This window comes from Sciurus carolinensis, chromosome 13 (genome assembly GCF_902686445.1).
Source record: "Sciurus carolinensis chromosome 13, mSciCar1.2, whole genome shotgun sequence".
Classification (NCBI taxonomy): domain Eukaryota; kingdom Metazoa; phylum Chordata; class Mammalia; order Rodentia; family Sciuridae; genus Sciurus; species Sciurus carolinensis.
The window spans coordinates 18663031-18668366 of NC_062225.1; the positions used below are offsets into that span (position 1 = coordinate 18663031).

At 41.8% G+C, this 5336-nt stretch overlaps 1 pseudogene; it reads left to right on the plus strand.

The window, feature by feature from the left end:
• The first annotated feature begins 814 nt into the window (after positions 1-814).
• LOC124963560 (chorion-specific transcription factor GCMa-like) lies at positions 815-5130 on the plus strand (annotated as a pseudogene).
• The last annotated feature ends 206 nt before the right edge of the window (positions 5131-5336 follow it).

The following is a 5336-nucleotide window of genomic DNA, read 5'->3' on the forward strand; positions in this document are numbered from 1 at the left end:
CTTGGGGAAAGGTGGTACAAGATAATGTGCCTCTTCTATCAACTAAACACGGATTGCCAGGTGACATTACAATAGAGAAATCTAATGCATTTACTAGCATGAGTCTGGCCTTCTGCTTGAGAAATATTTTGCTACTAAATGTAAAGGGAGGGACATATAAAGATTTGGTCTAAGCTAAAGAATTAGGTTCTTTTATCCATGACAAAGAAGGTCATGGCATGCCTCCTTTGATGCTCTGGCTAGGGATCAGAGCACTCTGAAGGTCAACCAAAGCCAGCTCTCTGTGAATGGGAGGTGAGGAAAAGCAAAATATGAAAAAGAAAAATATGACTCTTGCCTCTCAAAGTCAGTTTTGGGAATGGATACATTAGCCTATATAAGTTTTGCAAGAAAGCTCGAATCCACTAGAATTTGCCAGGCAATTCTGAATTAGCTTCTATAGATTCACAGCCTTTGAAATCAGGTGTCAGAGAACGAAGACCAATGGGCCCAACTGGATTCTGCCTGCGTTTGCATGGCCCGCACACTAAGAGTGTTTTTGCCTTTTTAAATCATTGAAAAGAATTTCAAAAGAAGAATGCTCTTTCATTCTGTTAAAATTACATGAAGTTCAAATTTCAGTGTCCATCCATAAAGTCTGATCAGAACACAGCCACACTCATTCATTAACATATTGCCTATGGTTCCTTTTGTGCTATCCTGGCAGACTCGAGTGGTTGCTACAGAGACCAAATAGGTCCTCAAAGACAAAAAAGTATTTGCTCACTGACCCTTTAGAGAAAAGTTTACTGACTTGTTCTATTGCAACTGGCCCATGGGGAGCTGCGGTGATTGCCAGGTAAGGCAAAGTTGAATGTGGGACTTCATGCATGGGACCCATTGTCCTGTTCCCTTCCCCAGGGCTCGTAAATGTTAATCCCTTTAGTCCTTTCTCCTCCACTGCATGGTTCTGGAAGTGCAGTGATCTGCATTCTTATTCTAACATAACATTAAATTGTCTTTATGTTGGGAGCTGTATTTTTTATGTAATTTGAATAGTATTAAGTGTCATATACATAGTAGATTTCAATATAACAATAGGAAAAGTGCACATGTAATTTTACTTTTGTATCACATTAATACTAAGCTACATGATGGCAATATTAAACTAATGTGACAAAGCGACACCAGTGTAAGATGTAAAACTGCTAATATCACAGCAAGTTATTAATGCCTTGCAATGGACTCTGAAGAACAGTGTGATTAAACTTTCCCAATCTTTTCCAGCCTCAGTAGGAACCACAGTGACAAAAGCGAATAAACTACCCTGGCAAGTATCCATGCCAGACTCTAACAAATTTGGTTATCTAGTTATGGCGCCAGTCTCTTCAGAGAAGCCAGGGCATTCCAGGAATAGAAAATCTCTGACTCAAACAGGAGCCTACCCTTGGGCTTGGTTTTGGCAACAATTAACTGTTTTATTTCCCAAATCTTAAACCCTGGTTGGTATCCCATACAAAGACCAACATGGGTCCTTCAGTTTTCCTCTGCTATTTGTTTTTGTCCTCATAATTTCTTTCTTTCTTTTTTTTAACCTCCTACTTCCCCAGAGCTTCCAGCCCAAACTCTCCTCCATTTCCTCCCAAGCTGAGACCTCCCTCTTGATTCATTTCCATCTCTTTGAAACATAAATCAGTCTTCATGCTTCTCCATCAAACCTGTTACGCAGTCTCCAGTTTTCTGGTTTCTTTCTTCCGACACTTGGACGTGGACTTCTTCCGGAGCACTCAGACCACAGCATGGACTGGGGTCACCATACACCAATGGCTTCCAAACTCAACTTGGCTCAACTGGCCGTATATTTCCTGCTCAGACCTTCTCCTGTTCCTTGCGATGTTTTTTCCTCTAATTATCTTTTCTCTCCCAACCCCTGGCCCCAGGGCCTTCCCTCTTATTTCAGCAGATGTTCTTGCTTCCTACCACACTAAGACAAACCGTTCCTCGAACACAAACTCCCCTCAACTTGCTGAATTCACAATCACAAACTTATCTTTAGGGGCTTCCATCTTTACCATGTTTCCATGGTAGCATGGTCCCTCATTCTTGCCAGGCTCCTTCTTCTACCTGTACCTGGGTCCTCATATTCTCCTGCTCCCACAAGAGGTAGCTGGATCCATCAGGCCCCCTTTTCCTGTATCACTAACTTCTTTTTTCTGACTTCGTTCATGAGCATGCCAAGTCTATTCTGGATTAAACAAATGAGCAAACAAAAAATCTTTATTCGACCCCAGACTCTCTTCACCTCTTTTTCTTTTACAGTTGGATTATACTGACTGCCTCTTTCCTTCTTCCTTAAACCTATTGTCATCTTTATTTTGTTCTCAATCTTTTAGCTTTGATTTCTAATAACCCCTAGGCTACCACATTCAATGGATAATTTCATTAACTTACACCACCTTTCTTCTGCACTTGATGTTACTGATCATCCTATGCACCTTGAAATATCTTCCCTTCCTGGGGCCTAAATCCTCTGCTCACACACTCTTTTCTGGGTCTTTTCCATCTCTCTGTCCACTGGACTCTTGGGAAGGCTCCTCTGTTTGCTCCTTACATGTTGGTGCTCTCCAAACTAGAAACTTGGTACTCTATTCTTATCATTTATATTCACCCTGAAAGACATCATTCAAAATCCTAATCTCAAGTGCCACTTCTATCCTCTAGGTTCCTAGATCTAGCATGCCAGAGTCCTCGTTGGGCTCCATGTTACATATCCACTAGAACGTCTTCACTTAGATTTCCCACAAGGCCTCAATTCAGCACTGGGCCTCTTGAGTTCTACTCCCAAACTATTTTCCAGCTCATCTATCTGAACATTCAAATCAGAACTCTTGCCTATGCTGTAGCTGCTTCCCCATGCCCCATAGCTAGTTACCCCTTTCTTAATATCCCCATTCTCCATATTTTTCTTTGCATTTCTACACAATTACCTTAGTTCAGGTTCTGATTAGGTTTAACCTAGATTGTGCCCAAAGTATCTTGGTAAGCCTCATTCTCTGGTCTTTCTTGCCCTTCAAATTTACCACTATTGTTGTTATTGGGGTGATCTAACAGAACCAATGCCATCTGAACAGACACCTTTGATCACCTCCAGTGACTCTTGGAAGAAGAATTAAGCAGGCTTTCACAACTGTCTCTGCCTGTATCCCAGTATCATCCTCTATTCTATTCTTCCCCCATCTGCCTGCAGAAGTGTCTCTTAGTTCTTAGTAGATTTGTGTGTGTGTGTGACTGCCAGGTCCTGAGATTCACTCCAGGCACTTCCAAATAAGTGGGGCAGAGGAGGTAAGAGTTGTTTATGCATGGAGTTGAGCTAGATATAAACACTTTATGGAAACCGAGGTTCCGTGTGTAGGGGTGTGTGCTTGAACCCAAGTGCATTCCATTCTCCATTCTTGACCAATTACTTCCTCAAAACTTCATTTTTCACTTGGGACCATGTTACCTGCCCTGCCTCTGAGTCTTTATGTTTTCTCTCAGTGTCTTGGTTAGTTTGCCCAGGTCTTTGATTGCCCATTTCATAACTTGTGATGACTCTACTCTGATGGTCCAATTTGTTTCTTTCAATCTAGGTCACATAAATCATAAAATACTGGCTAATTGACAAATGTTCTGCCCAGGTCAATTACCTAATCCTTGTTTGACCAGGTAGGCCAGGAGATTTAACTCATATGGAAGAGCTCATTATCTACAAATATTAATAATAATAACTAATATTTACATAACTTTTATGTGCTAGGCATTGTCTGTAAATGCTTTATATTCATTCGTGCCTGTGTTACTTTCAAAAGAACCCTAGGAAGTAGGTTCTATTGTTATCACTATCCTTTTACTGTTGGAGAAAATAAATCAGAGAAAGAAGTGAACTGCTCAGGATCTTAGAAGGGCTGTCAGGCAGATCAAATCCCAAGCTGTTGGCACTCTTACCAGTCACCTTACTCGGCCTTGGTGCAGATTCCATTAAAAGTACTGGGGGCAGGTCACACTGCCTGCTCACTGATCAACATCAGAGAACAGTCTGCTGGTCCAAGCTGCTTGAGCAGATGATTCAATAACATTAAGAACCTTTGAGAGCAAAACTCTGGAGCACTTCTGAGGGTAGCTGAAAAGACGGAAACCTGTGTGTGACCTGAACTTATCAAGGAACTGAGGACTTTGGTTCTGAAGACAACAAAATGGTAAGCCAAGATATAATGCCATGAAACTGCCACAGAATATGAAAACAACAACAGGTGGCAGGAGAGGCCCGATACCCAGCTCTACCTGAGCAGCTGGGCTACCAAACAACCACAACTCCCTCATCCTCAAGAAGCCCCACCTGGTTGTGGTGTGTGCTGCTGTCACTACAAAGAAAGATCTACTTGGGACCCGAGCTCTGTGACAACATCTGGTAGAGGTGGAAGAGGAAATGCTCTTCCGACAGAGTTGGGCCTCCAAAGATAATTCCTTGTTGAGGCCATGGTGGCTTCCCAGTCAACAACTTATGGAAGCATGATGGACACTTTTCTTTTTTTTAGCCAAAGAGAGAATGTAATCACCCCAAATCAGAAACCAAATTGGAAATCAAGGCAAGAAAAGCAATAAAGAAAGTACACACAGCATCTTCTTCCATCTCCTTAAGACTGAACCAGAGTCCAGAGGCAAAGTCTCTTTCCGGTAAAACACAAAATAAGAGAAGTTTACCTTTAACTTGATCTTTCCAAGATGGTATTGATTGCCTGGTAATTAGAGTAGACATTTAATCACTAAGATGCCTAAGCAGAATTCACCAAATGATTGCTTGTACATCTCCAAGACTTGTGTTTCAAGAGCACCCACCAATCTGGCAGACCAAACTTCCATGTTGGACTCCACTAAGCTCTATGTAAAATTAAAATCATTTAATTGCAGGATCTACAAGAGTGAAGGCCTGCTTCAACCTTCTACCTCTGGAGTCTGTGTTGATTAGAATGATCTACAAACATGGAATACAAATGCTGCTTTGGAGAAAAGTCCCCTAGTGACAACTGTTGTCCCAATTGTCCTTTTCTTCTGACCAATTGGCCTTGTGACTCCTTTCCTTTCCATGACTCTTCAGAATCCTTTTCCCAGTAGATTCCATTGGAACCACTTCAACCAAAACTGACATCCATTATGACCAAATCCAGGAAGTAATCTTTATGGAGAGATGGTGACCATTGGTTTTAAGAGTTACATCTCTTCCCTCACACACCCTATGCCTCACAAAGACACTGTCCTTCTCACTACAATCCTCATCCTCATCAGCAAATTCACTGCCAGGTAAGAGCAACAAATGGGAT